Source organism: Anolis carolinensis, chromosome 4 (genome assembly GCF_035594765.1).
Source record: "Anolis carolinensis isolate JA03-04 chromosome 4, rAnoCar3.1.pri, whole genome shotgun sequence".
Taxonomy (NCBI): domain Eukaryota; kingdom Metazoa; phylum Chordata; class Lepidosauria; order Squamata; family Dactyloidae; genus Anolis; species Anolis carolinensis.
Window position 1 is genome coordinate 96,649,476 of NC_085844.1, and position 12,381 is coordinate 96,661,856.

Below are 12,381 nucleotides of genomic sequence, written 5' to 3' on the forward strand. Positions count from 1 at the left end.
AGTAATCGGCAATGAAATGACCCTGTCCACCTAGCAACCTCTATTTTCTCTGCCCAATTACCTTGCTCATTGGTGCATAAAGAGAAACATTATACAATATGTATCACCCATGCAGTAAATTAAGACCCCACATAATGCCTTTTTCATACATCTACTTTTCAGATTCCATTTAGTTTGATATTTGGCTTCCAACTCTAGGCACACAGATACCTTAAGAAGCTTATAAGCAGACCATGATGTTCACTCCTGCTATTCCATGTGTTTGTTTCCAGTGCTTGGTATTCACACAAGACTGGCTAATGGAATTGCAGCTTGCCTTTGCCAGATCAGTACAATTGTTTGCCTGAAACCTTTACTGGGCTGCTGGGAAACAATATAGCCTAACTACTCTATATTAAGGAGATTTGACTTGAAGCAGTGCCTGGAAAAACGGAGGAGGACATGTTTAAATTACTCTGTGCTTCTTGACTACAAACAGGATCCAGGCCATAAATTAGTCTTCTTAAGTTCTACTGATTTTGATGGGAGCTAAATGCATCTAACATTGCCTGGAAACAATTTTTTTAAAAAGCGAGGTGGCCACTAGAAAGGTTGTGTAATACACAGTTTTTTATTTTTCAGAGTGACACCATGGACAGTTCAGTAGCCATTCAAACAAAAAGCTGCCTTATATGGAATCAAACCACTGGGCTACCTAGCTCGATGTTGTCCATACCACATTTGGGAACAGATGTGACTCTAGGAACCACTTTTCTGGCTAACCATGCACTTGGAATCTGCATTTTTATTTTTATTCACTTTTTCTTCATACGAAACATTACTAGGACAGGTCTAACAGAAGCAGAAATATTCACTTGTGAAACAAACATTACATTTCTGAGTGTCAGCAACTGAAAGTGCTCTCTAGTGCCTCACCACTCATCCTTAATCAATTCTTTCATTAACTGTTATGTCATTCATTCAATTTATTTCTTAGTAGTGAAAAATTAAATCTTTTCTAAACGGACATAGATTTGTTATAGCAAAACATCTTAGCATTAAAAAAATCTTTTAAGGAGAAGTGGGTAATTAAAATGTCTTGAAGTCCACATGGAGCTCTTTAGGCTATCACGCTGATTGAGGAGTGTTCGAGGATTTCCCGAAGATGCCAGGGATTGAATTTGAGACCTTCGATACATGAAGCTCGATACATGAAGCTATAGCCCCTTTTCTGTAGAGAGGCAGGAGGTTAGTGATTACTATGAAGGGAAGAAATTGCTAACTAATGAGGTTTTTTTACTGGTGTGTGTGGTTGTTGTTTATTCGTTCAGTCGCTTCCGATGCTTCATGACCTCATGGACCAGTCCATGAGGTTCCTGCCGGCCATCGCCATGCCCAGTTCCTTCAAGGTCAAGCCAGTCACTTCAAGGATACCATCCATCCATCTCTTTTTTGGGGGGTATTTTTGATGGGTTTTTTTAAAAATAGTTTTTAAACTTCTTCTCTACTATCTTAATCTTAATTTCTGCACTTTCTATATTAAAAAATGTTCTCACTCTTTCGATGTATTAAACTATTCTTCAATAAATATATATTTTTTTAAAAAAAAGGATACCATCCATCCATCTTGCCCTTGGTCAGCCCCTCTTCCTTTTTCTTTCCATTTTCACCAGCCTCATTATCTTCTCCAAGCTTTCCTGTTTTATGATGTGGCCAAAGTACTTCATCTTTGCCTCTAATATCCTTCCCTCCAGTGAGCAGTCGGGCATTATTTCCAGGAGTATGGACTGTCTGGATCTTCTTGCGGAACAAGGCACACTCAGGATTTCCCTCCAACACAGTTCAAAAGCATCTATCTTAATTTACTCAGTCTTCCTTATGGCCCAGCTCTCACATCTTTAGGTTACTACAGGGAATACCATTGCTTTAACTATGCAGCCCTTTGTTGCCAGTGTGATGTCTCTGCTCTTCACTATTTTGTTGAGATTACTGGTGTGTGTATATGTCTGCAATTTTTATTATGCACCTTCAAGACTTCTTTCAAGGCAATCTCATTATGGGGCTTTCTTGCCCCTCCTCTGAGCACCCTTCCACACAGCCATATAACCCAGAATATCAAACCAGAAAATCTCACCAAAATCTGCTTTGAACTAGGTTATCTGATTCCACGCTACCATATAACCCAGTTCAAAGCCGATAATGTGGGATTTTATTCAGCTGTGTGGAAGGGGCCTGAGACAGAGTAAGCCACTGAGTTTTGAAGACAGAGCAAATATTTAAACCCTAAAGGTAAAGGTAAAGGTAAAGGTTTCCCCTGACGTTATGTCCAGTCATGTCTGGCTCTGGGGGTTGTTGCTCATCTCCATTTCTAAGTCAAAGAGCTGGCGTTGTCCGTAGACACCTCCAAGGTCATGTGGCCGGCATGACTGCATGGAGTGCCGTTACCTTCCCGCCGGAGCAGTACCTATTGATCTACTCACATTGGCATGTTTTCGAACTGCTAGGTTGGCAGAAGCTGGAGCTAACAGCGGCCACTCCCGCCGCTCCCGGGGTTTGAACCTGGGACCTTTCGGTCTGCAAGTTCAGCAACTCAGTGCTTTAACACACTTCGCCACCAGGGCTCCTATTTAATCCCTAGTCCTCCAGAATTCTTGTCTTACATCCACAGCAGGTTAACAACCCACTGCAATAAATCTTGCCAATAGAAAGGTTGGAACTTCAAAGCCCAGGTCGGGGGTTAGCGTGTGAGCTTCAGCCCAGCTCACTGCCCACCTAGCAGACTGAAAACAGCTGTGAGAAGATAAATAGGTAAAGCTTAACACAAGAAGGTATTTTAATGACACCATAAGGAAATACTAGAAAAATGTCCAAAATGACATTTGATCAATAGGTGAAAGTATGTGAACAGGGCTCTTTGGCATGGTGGATGAAGCAACAGCACTCCCCACCCTCTGGCCTGCCATGGCTGGAATCAAGCACAACCTCCAAGATGCCGAAGATGTGAAACACGTATTAAATACCTCTATCTAAGGTACTGTGCCTGTTCTATCAGTGTATAACAGTACTGAATGTTTGCCATATATGTGTTCTGAGTCTCCTTTGGGGTGAGAAGGGCAGAATATAAATACTGTAAATAAATAAAATCCAAATCACTGCACCATGCTGGGTATATATCTCTCTGATTATCTATTCAACACTAAAAGTTAAGTCACTTCTGTTCTTTATAGGAATATCCTTTTTAAAAGTACAGGCATTCCCAAAATTACAAACATCCAACTTATACATGACTCCTAGTTAAGAACAGGAGTGAGACAGCTGGAAGTGGGAAAAATCTGCCCCTCAGAAGGGAAATTCACTCCTGAAAGAATTATCAAGGGGAAAAGGTGTCTCCACTGAAGCTTTCTCGCCATTCCCGTTTCCACAACAAGCCAAATTATTAAAAATCCAATTGTGACAGGGACAGAAAGTGAAATGAAATTTTCTAAACAGGGAGGGGCAAAGACAGCAAAACAAACACCACAGGGGGTGTGTAAACCTTATGCTATCTAAAGGTAGGTAGGTAGATAGGTAGGTGGATGGCTGGAATTACACTTAAAAATATCTATGCCAACTAACAAACAAATTCAGCCCACAGAACCGATATTGTTTGTAACTTGGGCACTGCCTGTATACATGTCAGATTAAAAAGTATGAAGAGGAAAAGTCAATAGAGTTTTGTTCCTTCTTACAAATCAGGACAAAGTTGGTACTTCTGTTGTGTTTAATGCCTACAGCTGAAACAAGCCACAAAAACAAAATTTTAATTACTGCTTCTGAAAACCATGTCACGAAGTTTTGGATTATGCAGGTTTGAAAAACATAATTATGCAATCTGAATGTTGTTGTTCTGTGCCTTCAAGTAGTTTCTGACCTATAGCAACTTAAGGCAAATTTACCATAGGGTTTTCTTGGCAAGATTTGTTCAGAAGAGCTTTGCCATTGCTTTCCTCATAGGCTGAAAGAGTCTGACTTGCCAGAGACCACCCAGGCCCCTTCTACATTGCTATATAATCCAGATGATCAAAGCAGATCATCCCCATTATCTGTTTTGAACTGGATTATATGAGTTTACACTGCCATATAAAAAAGGTAAAGGTTTCCCCTGACGTTAAGTCCAGTCGTGACTGACTCTGGGGGTTGGTGCTCATCTCCATTTCTAGGCCGAAGGGCCGGCGTTGTCCATAGACATCTCCAGGTCATGTGGCCGGCATGACTGCATGAAGCGCTGTTACCTTCCCGCCAGAGCGGTACCTATTGATCTACTCACATTTGCATGTTTTTGAACTGCTAGGTTGGCAGGAGCTGGGGCTAACAGCGGGCGCTCATTCCGCTTCTGGGATTTGAACCTGTGATGACCCATGGGCCTTGTAGTCCTGCTCAGGACATTGTAATTCCTGATGAAGATGAAAACTTGGGTTTTTTACCTTCCCAGTCTGAACTGGATTCTTCTCAGCCAGATCTTTCCCAGGCAGATCTGGGAACCTTGCACCTGCAAGAAAGTTGTCTCCCAGAAGTATGTCAAACAAGGCCAGAGCCTACTTCTCCCGTGTTCTTGCGCCGGGAGTTTTGTAAACAACAGAGAAGTTTGGAATCAGCTTCGCGCAGGAGTGCGAGGATTGCAGCTAAGAATGTGGCCAATTAAGACTGCTTCTCGTGAGAATCTTTGGGGAGTCTCACATCTGGTCTCAGAGTTTAGCTTTCGGTTCTGATTCCCAGAGAACTGCTTCGGCGGGAAAGTTAGACTCTATTTAGGTGTTTTACCCGCGTAGTAACTTCGCGGAGTCAATTCGTCAGCCTACGGAGCGAGTTGTGTCTGGACAGCGCGCTCCGATTCAAGCCTCGCTCCTGCTCAAGCCTTGCCTTGCTATCCAGCCTTCGCCTTGCTTCCCAGCCTTTGTTTATCTACGGACTTTGCCTTGTTTCCCAGGATCAATCCTTGCCTTGTTCCACGGATTTTATCAAGTTATTCCACGGACCTTGTTCTTGTTCTTAGTTACCTTGTTCCACGTTCAAGCCTTGTTTCAAGTATCAAGTTATTTCCTAGCCTCGCTCAAGTTTCATGGACTAAAGGACCTTGTCATCTCCCCTCACTTTGCTTGGCAAAGTGAGTGTTTCGGTTATTGGATTACAACTTTGGACCTTAATATTTCTTATTGGACATTGCTTTTTTGGACTAATTCTGACCTTTCCTGAAAGGTCTAATTCTGGACTATTTTCTACACTTGTTTTTATTAACTTTATATATTCCTTCAATAAAGATATTAGATAGATTCTGGCCTCTGTGTATGGTTATTGGTGCTCTGCAGCCTGGGTCTTGACAGTTTGACTCCGCCACCCTAAGCACCAATTAACCTCGGCCAGAATGTCTACCGGAGTCGTACCTGGGCCGAGCGGCCAGCCGATTACCTACACCATCGACAAGGATGAGGTGGACCGAATCCGTGATAAGCTCAATGCACAGGATGGAGAAATAAGGGGTTTGAAGGAACGCGGAATTCGTCTTCCGGCCATGGCGTTGCCAACCAAGTTTACTGGAGAAGCTTCTAAGGTTCATGTCTTCCGTCGCCAATGTCAAGCTTATCTAGAGGCCCGTGCTGCCGAGTTTCCCCAAGAAGACATCAAAGTGGCATGGGTTTACAGTCTTCTAGACGGGCCAGCGGCCAGCTGGGCGACGGCACTGTACGACCAAGCCTCTCCACACCTAAGATCAGCGCAACACTTCTTGGACCACCTCAAGGAGACTTGGGGAATCGAGGACAATTTGGAGGCAGCCGGTCACAAACTCCGTCGCCTTTTCCAAGGAGACAGACCTATGTCTCAGTATATAGCCGAGTTCCGAGTGCTGGCCCACAACACCGGCTGGAACGATGTAGCCCTCAGGGGACAATTCCGGGAGGGTCTCAACATTGAAATGCTGGAAGAAATCTCCAAGGTGGATCCTCCCCAGACCCTCGAGGCACTCATTGATCAATGTTTACGGGCTGAAGTCATGATTGCCAATAGGAAACAGTGGGTTCGAGGCCAGGGCGGTAGAGCCGGGGCAAAACCCCCCGCTCCCGCCAGCGTTCAGCCACGTCCGGTCTGGAGACCCCCACCGCCAACCCCATACCCCAGAGGAGGCGAGGAGGTGCCGATGCAGTTGGGCAATGTGCGTCCCAGACTAGATGCCGCCGAGAAGGCCCGTCGTCAACGCTTAAACCTCTGCTGGTACTGCGGGAACGGGGGCCACTTCGCCAGAGAGTGCCCAGCCAAAGGGAAGCCTGCCGCCCGTCTTGCGGCGGCGTCCTCCACGGAGACGAAGACGTCTGAGCCGACTGGCACACAGCCGGCGGGGGAAGCCAACGACCGGGTGTAGAGAGGCTCGCCAACCCGGTCAAAAAATCCATCCAAGAGCCGCCAACCGGGGTCCTGTTCCTTCTCGTGGTCACATTATGGTCAGCAAAAAGGGGACCCGTCATGATCCACGCCATGATAGACTCTGGAGCTACCAACAATTTCATCGATAGAGAGTATGCCGACTCTCTGGGATTACAATATCATGATTTCAAGAATGCCCGTGTGGTGCAAGCCATAGACGGCCGCCCCCTCAAGACGGGCCCCGTAAGTCAGTGGTCGGAACCCACCAGGATGTGGATAAGGGAACATATGGAAGAGATTTCCTTCTTTGTTACCGAGGTCCCCCATTTCCCTGTGATTTTGGGAATTCCATGGCTGACTCTCCACGACCCTAACATCTCCTGGTCCAACAGAGAACTGCAGTTTGCTTCTCCGTACTGCCAAAACCATTGCCTCGTAGCCAAGGTATGCCACGCCACAGACACCGAGCCCATCATCACCTTGCCAAAGAAGTACTCCGAGTATTGGGATGTATTCAATGAGAAAGAAGCCGAAAAATTACCCCCACATAGACCTTATGACTGTGCCATTGACTTGGTGGAGGGGGCCCCGATCCCGCGAGGGCATCTCTACTCCCTGACTGAACCAGAGCAAGAAGCTCTCAGGGAATTCCTAGAGACAAACCTTCGCAAGGGATTCATCAGACCCTCTCAATCCCCAGCCGCCTCCCCAGTGATGTTTGTGAAGAAGAAGTCAGGGGAACTACGCTTGGTGGTGGACTACAGAGCATTGAACAATATCACCAAGCGGAACAGCTATCCCCTGCCCTTAATCTCGGATCTACTGGATCGGCTTCGAGGAGCCAAGGTTTACACCAAGCTGGATCTTCGGGGGGCTTACAACTTAGTTCGCATCAGGGAAGGGGACGAGTGGAAGACCGCCTTCCAGACCAAATTCGGATTATTCGAGTCCCGAGTTATGAATTTCGGTTTATGCGGAGCCCCCGCAACGTTCCAGCATTTTGTCAATGACATTTTTCAGGACTATCTAGACAGGTTCTTGATAATCTACCTGGACGATTTTTTGGTGTTTTCTAGATCACAATCAGAACATGAGAACCACGTCAAAATGGTGTTACAACGATTGCGGGATCATGGACTTTATGCCAAGCTGGAAAAATGCGCCTTTGATCTACAAGAGGTAGATTTCCTTGGTTACCGCATCTCGCCTCTAGGGCTTTCCATGGATCCAGCCAAGGTTTCAGCAGTATTGGAATGGCGGGCGCCAACTAACAAGAAAGAGGTGCAGCGTTTCTTGGGGTTCGCGAACTATTACCGCAAGTTCATTCCAGATTTTGCCCGCTGGTCCGACCCCATCACTAGCTGCATCCGTGGAAAGCAGCCTTTCCGCTGGACTGATCAAGCAGAGAAAGGGTTCCAACAACTAAAGAAACTATTCACCTCCCAGCCAATTCTACAGCACCCAAATCCTGGAACCCCTTTTGTGGTGCAAGCGGACGCCTCTGATGTGGCAATTGGGGCTGTACTCTTACAACCGGTGGGAGATCACCTCCATCCCTGTGCCTTTTATTCTCGTCAACTAACCACACCAGAGAGGAATTACACCATTTGGGAAAAAGAACTACTGGCCATAAAGGCAGCCTTTGAAACTTGGAGACATTGGCTAGAAGGGGCCAAATTTCCCATTGAAGTCCACACTGATCATCGTAATCTAGAACATCTAAGAACTGCCCGCAAACTAAATCAGAGGCAGCAACGTTGGGCTTTATTCTTTGAACGTTTCAACTTCCAGATCCATTATGTGACCCCAGCCCAAACCAAGCAAGCAGACGCCCTGTCACGTAAACCGGAATACGCTGCAGGACGCAAGGAGACCTTTGAATCCCAACTGCTACAACCCGAGAACTTTGCCACGCTCACGGTGGGGAACACCAAATCCATTCCCATTGGTTCAACTTCCCCTACTCCAGGACCCATCTGTGCTCAAGAAATCAGGGCTAGTCAGCAAGCAGATGCCTGGGCGCAGGACCAACTTCGCCAAGGTCTGCACTTTCCCTTTTCGCTTAAAGATGGGCTGCTCTGCTATAGAAATCATGTTTATATCCCACCCGGACCGGGCAGGGAAAAAGCGCTTCGTCTGTGTCATGACTGCAAACCAGCAGGACACTTCGGACTATTTAAAACTATGCATTTGATCCTAAGGGATTTTTGGTGGCCCAAGATCCGCAAGGATGTGGAAAAATATGTCAACACCTGCCCAGTATGCCAGCGCTCCAAGATACGAAGGGAGAAGCCCTCAGGGCTTTTACACCCCCTTCCTACCCCATCTCGCCCATGGGAAATAATTTCCGCGGATTTCATCACTGACCTACCACCTTCCTGTGGATTCACCACGATCTTGGTGGTGGTGGACCTTTTCACCAAGTTAGCCCATTTCATTCCCTGTGAAGGCCTCCCCACGGCCAAAGAAACTGCGGAACTATTTCTTCAACATGTTTTCAGACTACATGGATTGCCCAAGAGTTTAGTCACAGACCGTGGATCTCAATTCACCTCTCGTTTTTGGAAGGCACTACAAAAACTATTGGGTATAGACTCTCGCTTATCTTCAGCTCATCATCCCCAAACAGATGGGCAAACGGAGCGCACCAATGCCACTTTGGAGCAGTATCTTCGCTGTTATGTAAACTACCAACAGGACAATTGGGCTTCTCTGTTACCACTGTCTGAGTTTGCCTACAACAATGGAGTTCAAGCTTCTACAAAAGAAACGCCGTTCTTTGCAAACTACGGCTTCCATCCACGTTTCTTCCCCCCTGTCATTGAAACTTCAGAAGTTCCCGCAGCAGAGGATTGGCTGCAGGAACTCACAGCGGTGCAACAACTTTTGCTCCAGCAACTGGACCAAGCCAAGGAGGACTATAAACGCCACGCTGACAAACATCGCCAGCCGGGCCCCGAAATCAAGGTAGGAGATCGGGTTTTTCTGTCCACTCGCTTCCTGCCCTCCCACCGCCCTTGCCGGAAGTTAGATGCCCGTTTCATTGGCCCCTATCCAGTGGTGGCGCAACTTAACCCCGTGACTTTCAAACTCCAACTTCCGCGTTCAATGCGCATTCACCCAGTGTTTCACCGTTCCCTGCTCCTTCCGGCGGATGGTGTGCGACCTGATACAGACCAACCGGCCCCCCCTCCTGTTTTGATGAATGGGGAGGAGGAGTTCGAGGTTGAGGACATTTTGGATTCTCGCTTTCACCGCCGCCGCCTACAATATCTCATTGACTGGGTGGGTTTTGGCCCTGAGGAACGCTCTTGGGAAGACGCCTCCACAGTCCATGCTCCTGATCTAACCCGTCGCTTTCATCAGACCTATCCCACCAAACCGCGACCTCGCGCCTCGGGGAGAGGGCCCCAGTTTGGGAGGGGCCTTGAGGAGGGGGATAGTGTGATGACCCATGGGCCTTGTAGTCCTGCTCAGGACATTGTAATTCCTGATGAAGATGAAAACTTGGGTTTTTTACCTTCCCAGTCTGAACTGGATTCTTCTCAGCCAGATCTTTCCCAGGCAGATCTGGGAACCTTGCACCTGCAAGAAAGTTGTCTCCCAGAAGTATGTCAAACAAGGCCAGAGCCTACTTCTCCCGTGTTCTTGCGCCGGGAGTTTTGTAAACAACAGAGAAGTTTGGAATCAGCTTCGCGCAGGAGTGCGAGGATTGCAGCTAAGAATGTGGCCAATTAAGACTGCTTCTCGTGAGAATCTTTGGGGAGTCTCACATCTGGTCTCAGAGTTTAGCTTTCGGTTCTGATTCCCAGAGAACTGCTTCGGCGGGAAAGTTAGACTCTATTTAGGTGTTTTACCCGCGTAGTAACTTCGCGGAGTCAATTCGTCAGCCTACGGAGCGAGTTGTGTCTGGACAGCGCGCTCCGATTCAAGCCTCGCTCCTGCTCAAGCCTTGCCTTGCTATCCAGCCTTCGCCTTGCTTCCCAGCCTTTGTTTATCTACGGACTTTGCCTTGTTTCCCAGGATCAATCCTTGCCTTGTTCCACGGATTTTATCAAGTTATTCCACGGACCTTGTTCTTGTTCTTAGTTACCTTGTTCCACGTTCAAGCCTTGTTTCAAGTATCAAGTTATTTCCTAGCCTCGCTCAAGTTTCATGGACTAAAGGACCTTGTCATCTCCCCTCACTTTGCTTGGCAAAGTGAGTGTTTCGGTTATTGGATTACAACTTTGGACCTTAATATTTCTTATTGGACATTGCTTTTTTGGACTAATTCTGACCTTTCCTGAAAGGTCTAATTCTGGACTATTTTCTACACTTGTTTTTATTAACTTTATATATTCCTTCAATAAAGATATTAGATAGATTCTGGCCTCTGTGTATGGTTATTGGTGCTCTGCAGCCTGGGTCTTGACAGAACCTGGGACCTTTTGGTCCACAAGTTCAGCAGCTCAGCGCTTTAACACACTGTGCCACCAGAGGCCCCGGTGACCTAGGGGATAAAAGCCTCGTGACTTGAAGGTTGGGTTGCTGACCTGAAAGCTGCCAGGTTCGAATCCCACCCGGGGAGAGCGTGGATGAGCTCCCTCTATCAGCTCCAGCTCCATGCGGGGACATGAGAGAAGCCTCCCACAAAGATGGTAAAACATCAAAACATCCGGGCGTCCCCTGGGAAACGTCCTTGCAGACGGCCAATTCTTTCACTCCAGAAGCAACTCCGGGTGCTCCTGACACGAAAAAAAAAAAAAAACCAGAGGCCCCACACTGCCATATAATCCAGTTCAAAGCAGGTAATCTCAATTTTATACGGCAGCGTAGATGCCCTAGAGTGTACCAAGACCGAGTGAGGATTCAAAACCTTGTCTCCAGAAGCATAGCCCAATGCTCACTGGTAGACCTTTCATCCATATGTTTAATCTCATGACCAACACAGAGCAGTAAAAGAGAATGTACCAGGAGGACAGGGCAAGTTGGGGGGGGGGGGAGGAACGCTGGGTGGGAAGGACCCCAGAGAGGGTGGGGCCAGGAGGGGGCAGGGCAAGACCCAGGTCATCCTCAGGTTGGCTTCCCAACTGCTTGCGCCATCTTTATGCTGAGAGGAAGGCAAGACACACGATGACTGCCCAATTTCGATCCTCCTCCCCCAATCCTCAGTCTGTCCTCTTGCCATTATGCTGGGAGGGAGGAGGGTGAGACAGGCAGCGGCTGAGAGTGCTCCAGAGGACTCTCAGCAACTGCGTGCCTTCCTTGAGCCGTCCTCCTGGCATTAGGATGACGCTGCTTGTACCATCCTTATGCCGGGAGGAGGGTGAGTCACACGGTCGCTGAGAGAGCTCTAGATGGCTCTCAACAGCTATGTGACTTCCGCTCTAATCTTTTTGGCATAAGCACAGCAGGCTGCCATGTCCTTCTGCCAAGAGGACAGGGAAAATGAGGAGGGCCTGAGATAAGCACCTAGGGGGCTGCAACCAGCCCCCAGACCTTAGTTTGCTCATGCCTGCTATAGCACCTGGTAGTCATTAGTAGTCTGTCATCAAAGTACTAACCAGTGCTAACCTTGATTAGCTTCCAAGATCAGTCAGGAACTGGTGGCGACCATTGGGACCCTCGCATGGAACAAGGAAGTACTTGGTATTCTTGCGAGATTTCTGCGAGATCTTGCAGAAATCTCACGAAATCTCGCGAGAATACCAAGTACCTCCTTGTTCCACGGCGAGCAACCCAATGGTCGCTGCCGCAGGTAAGTTGGAGGGGGCGTAATTTGGGGGGGGGGGTGCGGCCCTAGTTTTGTGTACATACTGAAAAAACCTAGGCCTGGTCAGAATCTGGTGCCTTTGGAGTATTTAGATAAGGCTATACACACCATCTTTTTTGTATAGTGGACCGACTATCTTTACAACCACGAACTTGCCCCATCCTTCTCTGGCACCAAAGCTAAATGAAGTTTTATATATATATTTTAAATTGTTTTTATTAATTTATCAATCCAAATGTACAAGCTCACAT

General features: G+C 47.3%; 1 protein-coding gene across 1 annotated transcript in view; it reads right to left on the reverse strand.

Moving 5' to 3' along the window:
- Positions 1 to 12,381, reverse strand: part of tmeff1 (transmembrane protein with EGF like and two follistatin like domains 1) — a 151,849-nt gene that overhangs the window by 24,615 nt on the left and 114,853 nt on the right. The window lies entirely within an intron of this gene.